The sequence below is a fragment of the Tachysurus vachellii genome, chromosome 23 (genome assembly GCF_030014155.1).
Source record: "Tachysurus vachellii isolate PV-2020 chromosome 23, HZAU_Pvac_v1, whole genome shotgun sequence".
Lineage (NCBI taxonomy): Eukaryota > Metazoa > Chordata > Actinopteri > Siluriformes > Bagridae > Tachysurus > Tachysurus vachellii.
This window is the reverse complement of record NC_083482.1, coordinates 589,096-601,595: the sequence shown is the minus strand read 5'-3', so window position 1 is coordinate 601,595 and position 12,500 is coordinate 589,096. Positions and strand designations below refer to the sequence as shown.

Here is a 12,500-nt window from a genome sequence, read left to right as displayed (position 1 = left end):
ATTCTTTTTAGTTATTGTTTTATTGATGAATTTAATTTGGGAATGACTAAAATCCAGGAGTGTGTAATCACATGCTAACACAGTGTTAAGTGTTCAGAGAGTTAATAACGATTAGCTGATTAGCTGAAACGAGGGTGTGAGGTAACACAAACCCAACACTTAGTGACCCAAACACAAATCTTTCCAAATGAATCCTGTTTATAGACTCCTGGTGTTTAGATTTCTAGCTTTTACCACATGTTTTTATCCAGAAAAGTGTACAGAAGTGTTGGGTCAGGGGTTAGAACTGAACCTGTGTTAGAGAGGAGTTAGTGTGGAAGCTACACCTGAGCACATTCACTCCCTCGTCTTCAGGAAACTCTAATCAGGGTGGTGTTACATGTTTATTACAGGTACAATGCACACCTACTGGAAGGTGGAGAAACAGGTGGAGAACATCTACACATGCTCCTCTGGACCCTGGGGGCAGAAGCAGAACTGAACCACACCAGTCAAAATCTCATGTCTGATCCATTAGTGGGTCATCATTCAGTTCAGTAAGTAAAACACACGCTGTAGTCGAGCTCAGTAGCGTCTGAAGATGGAGGACAAACTGTGACTACACGGCAGCTTTGATGTTATCTCTATAGAATTGTGCAGCAGTCTGATGTGTGAGATGTGCAGCTTTACAGAACAAACTGAAGAACAGCCGCTGGACTCTGAGCTCCCGTGACCAGACCAGCACAGACGAGGAGGTAAGAGAAGAAAGAAAAGTAGCTCTTGGCACTCAGACTAGTTCTGTGCAGGAGAATAAGAAGAGAACGAGAAGTTTCTCCATGGCCTTCGTGTAGAACCACAGGGGAGAAAAGTCAAGCAGCAGCACTCGTGCATCGATTCAGATCTTAATGAGGTATCAGAGGGAGATGTTCTGTGCTTTAATAAGTCCCTCGTTTCCTCTTTCTCCCTCAGATCCCCTGTGGTTTCTTTCTCTCCTGTCTTATTTACTAAAGGTCTCGAGAGGAGTGTGGAGTGAGCAGAAGGTCCGTCCCACTTTCCTCAAACGGAAGGTGTGTAAAAATATCAGAACATCTCCTCTGCATTCTGGGTTCTCTCTCTGGACCTGCCGCTGCACACGTGTGTACAGTACGTACTCGTGAAAGGGAACACCACTTCCTGTTAGCTCTCCATGCATTTCGCTTCACTAAGCACCAGAGATGGGGGACTCGAGTCATATGGCTTGACTCGAGTCAGATTTGAGATTTGCTTGACAAATATTAAAAAAGACTCGACTTGACTTTGACTTGACATTCATGAATTGTGACTTGACTCGGACTTGAGTTAAATGACTCAGAGATGGGGGACTCTACTTGACTCGAGTCAGACAAGGCACAAATTTTAGACTTGAGACTCACTCACTCATCTTCTACCGCTTATCCGAACTACCTCGGGTCACGTGGAGCCTGTGCCTATCTCAGGCGTCATCGGGTATCGAGGCAGGATACACCCTGGACGGAGTGCCAACCCATCACAGGGCACACACACACACACACACACACTCTCATTCACTCACACAATCACACACTACGGACAATTTTCCAGAGATGCCAATCAACCTACCATGCATGTCTTTGGACCGGGGGAGGAAACCGGAGTACCCGGAGGAAACCCCCGAGGCACAGGGAGAACATGCAAACTCCACACACACAAGGTGGAGGTGGGAATCGAACCCCCAACCCTGGAGGTGTGAGGCGAACGTGCTAACCACTAACACACCGTGACCCCCACAGACTTGAGACTTGCTTGCAAATATTAAAAAAGACTGGACTTGACTTTGACTTGACATTCGTGACTTGTGACTCGCACATGTGTGACTTACTCCCACCTCTGCTAAGCACTGAGATTCCCCAGAAAACAGTAATGTGTTTAGAAGATCACATGATCTCAGCCCTTTCTGTCTCTGCGCACTCTTAACTTCACCCTACAGCTCAGATATACCTGAATTTAGCTTCTTCACTAAAACACAATGTCCCAGCGGTTCAGCTGAATCAGCTCCGGTTCTGTTTAGAGCTTTGTTTCTGCTCACTGTATGAGGAGATATTCCAGGAAAAACACACGGACAGACGGATCGATGAGCTGAATCACAGGAACAGAAGTGTTTCAAAAAGTCACATCACAAAACATTTCTCCTTCTCCGAATCCTCAAACTGCACGGTTTAATATTCCTGCCTGTTAGTGCCGTCATTTACAGCCAGTTCACATGACAAGTAAAAGCCAGACAAGAAAGAAGTGTCTCAGATATTATTAATTGACCAGATTGTGCCACATTTTAATAAAGTTTATCAAACATTACCAATTAAAACAGTTTAGTATTTGCGAGGGTTTAATTGGAAAAGTGTCACAGCATCACATGTGAACGCTTCAGAAAACAGTGACATTTAAAGTAAAATGGAGTTTACTAACAAGCCCAGATGCTACAGAGAATTTATTCCTTTACCAATCTGTGTGTTTGTCTTTATTACATTCCTCTTCAGTAAAAAAGGAAGTTTGTAATAAAGCTGGAGTTAAGGGTGTAGTTACGAGCCGTCTCCTTCCGGATGAACTCCAGCAGCACCATCACTAAAGCCTGTGATTTCAGATCGATGAGAAATGTGTGATGTTTATTGGCGGTTTGTTTCTTCACGCTGACGGCGTTTACTTTCTGGTCTCTCGGTGCTGTGTGACAGTGTTGCAGAGAGTCTAATGCAAATCGGCTGCCTAGCAACTCCCAATTATGAGCCGTCTCTCACGCTTAACACACATATTGTTGTGTAAAAATAACCCGGTCGGTCTGCTGACAATTAAGCGTCTAATTAAGCGACGTGCTCAAGTTTCCTCCCTGCATCACAAGTCTAATCGTTCTGCCAGCTGGACAGTGCGGCATCGTCACCATGGACGGGGCAATTTCACACTTCCACAAAGGCTTCCAGCCCCCAGCAGCCCTCTAGTGTAATATATTAGTGTATGATTTGAACCCTTACAGACCTACATTTATACCTTGACATTAAAACTGAATAAAAAAAACTTCATTTTTCTCTGGTCATTATGCAACGGAGCGCTCACACACATCCATGTGAGGGTGGAGCTGTAATGACCTGACAGACAAAACATGTTGTTCAGGAAGTGTGCAGTGTTTTAGATCGTCTTCATACGGTACAGGCGAGAACAAAGCACTCACACTCGGCATAGAGATTATGTGACTGAGGTGTTTCCCCGACTGAATCTGCCTCCGAGTGAGAAAGTGACTCGACTCAACGCACAGTTATGAGCTGCGAAGCTGACCTAAAGGGCGGAGCTACAGATCTGTAGAGCTGCAGTAATGTTATCTGTTCTGGAGATTTGCTTTACCGTTACTTTTTTTGACTCCATGTTGATCTAGAACCTCCATCTGAAACCACTGTGACATAAACATAAACTTATCTAAACATCTGCCATTCCACCAGAATAGATATCGGTGATGAAAACATCACTCAGAGATGTAACTCAGGACCCAAGCAGCTTTTTGGAGACCACGTGACCGTCTTCGCAGGACAAAAAATGCATTTTGTAAAAAACAGAAATCTTTCATGCCGGTGATGCAGGCAGCTGATGATGTGTGCAGTCACAGCTATTAAAGCTCAGTGGGAGGTGTGATAGAGAACAGACGTGCACTTCACTTGATGAATTGTGTGACAGACCCTCAGCACTCAGGAAGAAAGAAAAATGTTGACTTAATTGAATTCTGTGGTGATTTTTTCATTTCTTCCTTTACGTTACTGATTCGCTTTAAACGACTGAATGATTATTGGCTTGTTTTCTTTATTTTAAATTCTTTCTGATGTTCTTCTGTTGTTGATTTTTTCAAAAAGTGACCTAAATAAATAACATCTTATGTCCATCTTCTTCTTCTTCTTTCGGCTTTTCCCGTTAGGGGTCACCAGTATTTTATGCATTGTGAAGGTGGAGGATGCACCACCGCCCGACGCAGCCACAATACCGCTCCTCGCTCCTGAAAGGCTAAAAAACCCAGAAGGAAAAGGCGGCGGTTCTGCACCATGGATGATGATGCTAGCGGTACGGCTATTTCAGCAGGATGTGACTTGGGTCCTGTGATATAACAGCATGTTGTCCTTACGTGTTTAAACGCAGAAGATACGAGGAGATCATCAGTCAACGTTGGATGGTGTTTGTTGTCTGTTTGCTGTGTGTCTTTAGACCAAGAAAACGTTCATAATCCCCGCAGACAGCACTGAATAGTTAGATACACGTTATAAAACTTTAGGCTCACTAGTGTTGGAAATGCAAAGCGGTGGACTTTCTGTTTCTCTGTAGTGCTTCTCTAACAGCAGATACAACATTCATTCATTCATCTTCTACCACTTATCCGAACTACCTCGGGTCACGGGGAGCCTGTGCCTATCTCAGGCGTCATCGGGCATCAAGGCAGGATACACCCTGGACGGAGTGCCAACCCATCACAGGGCACACACACACACACACACACACACACACACACACTCTCATTCACTCACACACTCACACACTACGGACAATTTTCCAGAGATGCCAATCAACCTACCATGCATGTCTTTGGACCGGGGGAGGAAACCGGAGTACCCGGAGGAAACCCCCGAGGCACAGGGAGAACATGCAAACTCCACACACACAAGGTGGAGGTGGGAATCGAACCCCCAACCCTGGAGGTGTGAGGCGAACGTGCTAACCACTAAGACACCGTGACCCCCACAGATAGAACACAGTATATTAAATATAAGTGAGATTTCCATTCAATGGTGATTTATATGTTCATCACTCAGGACAGTAGAGAAGCTTGAAGATAAATGTCTTGAGCAGTAGCAATAGCATATGGTTTATAGCAGCAGCCTAGAGCAGGTAACTACAGACTACAGCCCTGTCTGTGTGAGACGTAACACAGTGGGTTGTCCCACTTACACTCAATTCTAATCCTGATTAAAGTTCAGCTTCACCACAAAGTCCTGCTGAAATCACAGTAAATTGTCTTCTGCAGTCACTGTACACATACGACTGTGTGGCCTCTTCCAACTCCACCACCATGATCAAGTTTGCTGACCACACAGCTGTGGTGGGCCTGATATTCAACAATGTTCTACCTACCTAGAGGATATTAAACCTGGAGACTTAGTTCCAGGAGAACAATCTCCTCCTGAAGGTCAGTACGACAAAGGAATTGAGAGTGAACCACAGCACAGAGCGACAGAGGAACTACCGACCACACGTGATCAACATTAGCCAAGTGGAAAGAGTGGACAGTATCTAGATGTTTACATCATGGTCCTGTCAGACCTACATGCTGGTGAAGAAGACCTGGAAGCATCTCTACCATCTCAGATGATTAAAGGAATTTAATCTGTCCTCTCAGGTGCTAAAGACTTTCTACACCTGCACAATTGAGAGCATCCTTATGGGAAGCATCACAACCTGGTTCGGGAACAGCACCATGCAGGACAGGCAAGTTCTCCAGAGGGTTCTCCAGAGGCTTGTGGTATTATTTTACATTAACATTTACAGCATTTGGCAGATGCCCCTATCCAGAGCGACACACACAAGTGCTTAAGACTCTATCATTGAATGCATGAACTCTGGTTCACTAGGCTACAGACTTAAGATACCATGAGCCTAAAGGGTTCAAAGGTGGTTGTTGAAGTGATTCATGAATAAGTAGGTCTTCAAACGTTGCATGAAAATAGCCAGGAACTCAGCTATTCAGACCTTTAGGGGAAGTTCATCCCACCACCTCGGTGCAGAACAGAAAAGAGTCTTGTAGTAAACTTACCCCTTACCCTGAGAGATGGTGGGACCAGTGGAAGAGCCTGAGTACCTGAGCAGCCTGTGTGGACAATAATATAGCCGAATCCTTGTAATGTTGTAGAGAAGAAAGCGACATGAGCGAGTCACATTAAAGGAACATGAGAAGAAGAAATGCAACATGAGAGGAAAAGGACAGTTGATTGTCCATGGTTACCCCAAGGTTGTGAGCTGTTGCTGAAGGGGAGATCAGATCATTGTGCAAGGATATAGCAAGGTCATGACCTGGGGATGAATCACCTGATGATCAGCAGGTCAGTTTTGTTAGGATTGAGCTTTAACTGATGTGCAGTCATCCATGATGATATTTCTGCCAGACATGCTGAGATCTGATCAGAAGCTGTGGTATCTGAGGGTGGGAAAGAGAAGATAAGTTGTGTATCATCACCATAGCAGTGGTAAGAGAACCCATGTGAGGAAATAACTTCACCAAGAGAGTGAGTATACAGGGAGAAAAGAAGAGGACCAAGTACTGAGCCCTGTGGGACACCAGTGGAGAGTCTGTGTGGAGCAGACGTTACTCCCCTCCATGTTACCTGATATGAGCGTCCTTCCAGGTAGGAAGCGAACCAATCCCAAGACTCCTGAGGGTGGACAAGAGAGTCTTGTATCATCTGAGTGTACTGCACTGAGCTCCCTGACCTGGAGTCTACTGACAGCACAAGGTGCTGAACCAAGGCCAGGAAGATAGTGAAAGACCTCAGACATTCAAACAATGGACTCTTTTGAGGTAAGAGAGCCTCTTCTGAACCTCTGAAGGTGAACTCATTCTTCCCTCGGCCCATACAGGCCACCCTGCAGGCCAGAACACCTAGAGCCTGGACCCTTTCTGGACTTTTCAAGACTACCACAACACTCACTACGTCAGACGGACTTATACACAATTGCACAGTGTTTTTTCAGTGTGTAGTTCAGTGTGTAGTTCAGTGTGTAGTTCAGTGTGTAGTTCAATGTGTAGTTTAGTGTGTGTTTCAGTGTGTGTTTCAGTGTGTAGTTCAGTGTGTAGTTCAGTGTGTAGTTCAGTGTGTAGTTCAGTGTGTAGTTCAGTGTGTAGTTCAGTGTGTAGTTCAGTGTGTGTTTCAGTGTGTAGTTCAGTGTGTAGTTCAGTGTGTAGTTCAGTGTGTAGTTCAATGTGTAGTTTAGTGTGTGTTTGTGTGTAGTTCAGTGTGTAGTTCAGAGTGCAGTTCAGTGTGTTTGTGTGTAGTTCAGTGTGTGTTTCAGTGTGTAGTTCAGTGTGTAGTTCAGTGTGTGTTTCAGTGTGTAGTTCAGTGTGTAGTTCAGTGTGTAGTTTAGTGTGTGTTTCAGAGTGTGTTTCAATGTGTGTTTCAGTGTGTGTTTCAGTGTGTAGTTCAGTGTTTGTGTGTAGTTCAGTGTGTGTTTCAGTGTGTAGTTCAGAGTGTGTTTCAGTGTGTAGTTCAGTGTGTGTTTCAGTGTGTTTGTGTGTAGTTCAGTGTGTGTTTCAGTGTGTAGTTCAGTGTGTTTCAGAGTGTGTTTCAGTGTGTAGTTCAGTGTGTGTTTGTGTGTGTTTCAGTGTGTAGTTCAGTGTGCAGTTCAGTGTGTTTGTGTGTAGTTCAGTGTGTGTTTCAGTGTGTAGTTCAGAGTGTGTTTCAGTGTGTAGTTCTGAGCTACACACTGAACTACACACTGAAACACACACTGAACTACACACTGAAACACACACTGAACTACACACTGAAACACACACTGAACTACACACTGAAACACACACTGAACTACACACTGAAACACACACTGAACTACACACTGAAACACACACTGAACTACACACTGAAATACACACTGAACTACACACTGAAACACACACTGAACTACACTCTGACACACTGCAGTCTGGACATAAACTCTAGCAGTATCCATCAGTGTAATGTGGAGCTCCATCAGGCTGCTGAAGGTTCTCCAGCTTGAGCAGAACTAACAGAAGAACCTGAGCTGGTGTGAGGCGTCACAGCAGGTGAGGTTGATTCATCCTCAGCAGAAACGCAGCCTCCTTAGAGACATGTTTTATTTTTACTTACATGTTGAGAGTGAAACTGAACGAGACTCCTTCATTATCTGGTGCAGGATTCTGAGCTCTTTCTGTGTTTTCATGGTTTTAACCCCACCACCCTACACTAACCCCACCACCCTACACTAACCCCACCACTCTACACTAACCCCACCACCCTACACTAACCCCACCACCCTACACTAACCCCACCACCCTACACTAACCCCACCACCCTACACTAACCCCACAACCCTACACTAACCCCACCACCCTACACTAACCCCACCACCCTACACTAACCCCACCACCCTACACTAACCCCACCACTCTACACTAACCCCACCACCCTACACTAACCCCACCACTCTACACTAACCCCACCACCCTACACTAACCCCACCACTCTACACACCCCACCGCTCTACACTAACCCCACCACCCTACACTAACCCCACCACTCTACACTAACTCCACCACCCTACACTAACCCCACCACTCTACACTAACCCCACCACTCTACACTAACACCACCACCCTACACTAACACCACCACCCTACACTAACCCCACCACCCTACACTAACCCCACCACCCTACACTAACCCCACAACCCTACACTAACTCCACCACCCTACACTAACCCCACCACTCTACACTAACCCCACCACTCTACACTAACCCCACCACCCTACACTAACCCCACCACCCTACACTAACCCCACCACCCTACACTAACCCCACCACTCTACACTAACTCCACCACCCTACACTAACCCCACCACTCTACACTAACCCCACCACTCTACACTAACACCACCACCCTACACTAACACCACCACCCTACACTAACCCCACCACTCTACACTAACCCCACCACTCTACACTAACTCCACCACCCTACACTAACCCCACCACTCTACACTAACCCCACCACTCTACACTAACCCCACCACTCTACACTAACCCCACCACTCTACACTAACCCCACCGCTCTACACTAACCCCACCACTCTACACTAACCCCACCACTCTACACTAACCCCACCACTCTACACTAACCCCACCACTCTACACTAACCCCACCACTCTACACTAACCCCACCACTCTACACTAACTCCACCACCCTACACTAACCCCACCACTCTACACTAACCCCACCACTCTACACTAACCCCACCACCCTACACTAACCCCACCACCCTACACTAACCCCACCACCCTACACTAACCCCACCACTCTACACTAACTCCACCACCCTACACTAACCCCACCACTCTACACTAACCCCACCACTCTACACTAACCCCACCACTCTACACTAACTCCACCACCCTACACTAACCCCACCACTCTACACTAACCCCACCACTCTACACTAACCCCACCACCCTACACTAACCCCACCACTCTACACTAACCCCACCACTCTACACTAACTCCACCACCCTACACTAACCCCACCACTCTACACTAACCCCACCACCCTACACTAACCCCACCACTCTACACTAACTCCACCACCCTACACTAACCCCACCACTCTACACTAACCCCACCACTCTACACTAACACCACCACCCTACACTAACACCACCACCCTACACTAACCCCACCACTCTACACTAACCCCACCACTCTACACTAACTCCACCACCCTACACTAACCCCACCACCCTACACTAACCCCACCACTCTACACTAACCCCACCACCCTACACTAACCCCACCACCCTACACTAACCCCACCACTCTACACTAACCCCACTGCCACATGCTCAGCATCCCCTCACGGTGTATAGGGTGGAGTTGAGGTGTAGAGGAACTCTTGTGCTGCTGTACAGTGTGTGTGTTACTGTAGGTTTTGCTCTGATTGTTCTACACAAGTCTCCATTACAGCTCCTCTGTAGTGTCAGGAAGGCTGGGCTTGTATTAGCTTGAGTGAGTTCAACCATCTGTTTTGTGTTTTTTGTGCTTTGTTTGTCGGTTGGGTGTAAAATCCCACTGAGGAGGAGGTTAACATTCTGTTACACACTCATAAGAACAATAATGTTAATCAGCTTTATGTGTAACATGAGACTCAACACACACTGTAGTGTTCTCCATGACACTTCACTACACACAGCTACACACACTGTAGTGTTCTCCATGACACTTCACTACACACACTGTAGTGTTCTCCATGACACTTCACTACACACACTGTAGTGTTCTCCATGACACTTCACTACACACACTGTAGTGTTCTCCATGACACTTCACTACACACACTGTAGTGTTCTCCATGACACTTCACTACACACACTGTAGTGTTCTCCATGACACTTCACTACACACACTGTAGTGTTCTCCATGACACTTCACTACACACACTGTAGTGTTCTCCATGACACTTCACTACACACACTGTAGTGTTCTCCATGACACTTCACTACACACACTGTAGTGTTCTCCATGACACTTCACTACACACACTGTAGTGTTCTCCATGACACTTCACTACACACACTGTAGTGTTCTCCATGACACTTCACTACACACAGCTACACACACTGTAGTGTTCTCCATGACACTTCACCACACACAGCTACACACACACTGTAGTGTTCTCCATGACACTTCACTACATACAGCTACACACACTGTAGTGTTCTCCAAGACACTTCACCACACACAGCTACACACACACTGTAGTGTTCTCATTGACACTTCATTACACACACTGTAGTGTTCTCCATGACACGTCACTACACACAGCTACACACACACTGTAGTGTTCTCCATGACACTTCACTACACACACTGTAGTGTTCTCCATGACACTTCACTACACACAGCTACACACACTGTAGTGTTCTCCATGACACTTCACTACACACAGCTACACACACTGTAGTGTTCTCCATGACACGTCACTACACACACTGTAGTGTTCTCCATGACACTTCACTACACACAGCTACACACACTGTAGTGTTCTCCATGACACGTCACTACACACACTGTAGTGTTCTCCATGACACTTCACTACACACAGCTACACACACTGTAGTGTTCTCCATGACACTTCACCACACACACTGTAGTGTTCTCCATGACACTTCACTACACACAGCTACACACACTGTAGTGTTCTCCATGACACGTCACTACACACACTGTAGTGTTCTCCATGACACTTCACTACACACAGCTACACACACTGTAGTGTTCTCCATGACACTTCACTGCACACAACTACACACACTGTAGTGTTCTCCATGACACTTCACTACACACAGCTACACACACTGTAGTGTTCTCCATGACACTTCACTGCACACAACTACACACACTGTAGTGTTCTCCATGACACTTCACTGCACACAACTACACACACTGTAGTGTTCTCCATGACACTTCACTACACACAGCTACACACACTGTAGTGTTCTCCATGACACTTCACTGCACACAACTACACACACTGTAGTGTTCTCCATGACACTTCACCACACACAGCTACACACACTGTAGTGTTCTCCATGACACTTCACTGCACACAACTACACACACTGTAGTGTTCTCCATGACACTTCACTACACACAGCTACACACACACTGTAGTGTTCTCCATGACACTTCACTACACACAGCTACACACACTGTAGTGTTCTCCATGACACTTCACCACACACACTGTAGTGTTCTCCATGACACTTCACTACACACAGCTACACACACTGTAGTGTTCTCCATGACACGTCACTACACACACTGTAGTGTTCTCCATGACACTTCACTACACACAGCTACACACACTGTAGTGTTCTCCATGACACTTCACTGCACACAACTACACACACTGTAGTGTTCTCCATGACACTTCACTACACACAGCTACACACACTGTAGTGTTCTCCATGACACTTCACTGCACACAACTACACACACTGTAGTGTTCTCCATGACACTTCACCACACACAGCTACACACACTGTAGTGTTCTCCATGACACTTCACTGCACACAACTACACACACTGTAGTGTTCTCCATGACACTTCACTACACACAGCTACACACACACTGTAGTGTTCTCCATGACACTTCACTACACACAGCTACACACATACTGTAGTGTTCTCCATGACACTTCACTACACACAGCTACACACATACTGTAGTGTTCTCCATGACACTTCACTACACACAGCTACACACACTGTAGTGTTCTCCATGACACTTCACCACACACACTGTAGTGTTCTCCATGACACTTCACTACACACACTGTAGTGTTCTCCATGACACTTCACTACACACACTGTAGTGTTCTCCATGACACTTCACTACACACACTGTAGTGTTCTCCATGACACTTCACTACACACAGCTACACACACTGTAGTGTTCTCCATGACACTTCACTACACACACTGTAGTGTTCTCCATGACACTTCACTACACACAGCTACACACACTGTAGTGTTCTCCATGACACTTCACCACACACAGCTACACACACACTGTAGTGTTCTCCATGACACTTCACTACATACAGCTACACACACTGTAGTGTTCTCCATGACACTTCACCACACACAGCTACACACACACTGTAGTGTTCTCATTGACACTTCATTACACACACTGTAGTGTTCTCCATGACACTC

The 12,500-nt window shown here is 46.1% G+C and overlaps 1 protein-coding gene across 1 annotated transcript in view; it reads right to left on the bottom strand.

The window, feature by feature from the left end:
• Positions 1-12,500, bottom strand: part of LOC132838870 (low-density lipoprotein receptor-related protein 1B-like) — a 209,091-nt gene that overhangs the window by 173,456 nt on the left and 23,135 nt on the right. The gene's annotated exons all lie outside the window — the stretch shown is intronic.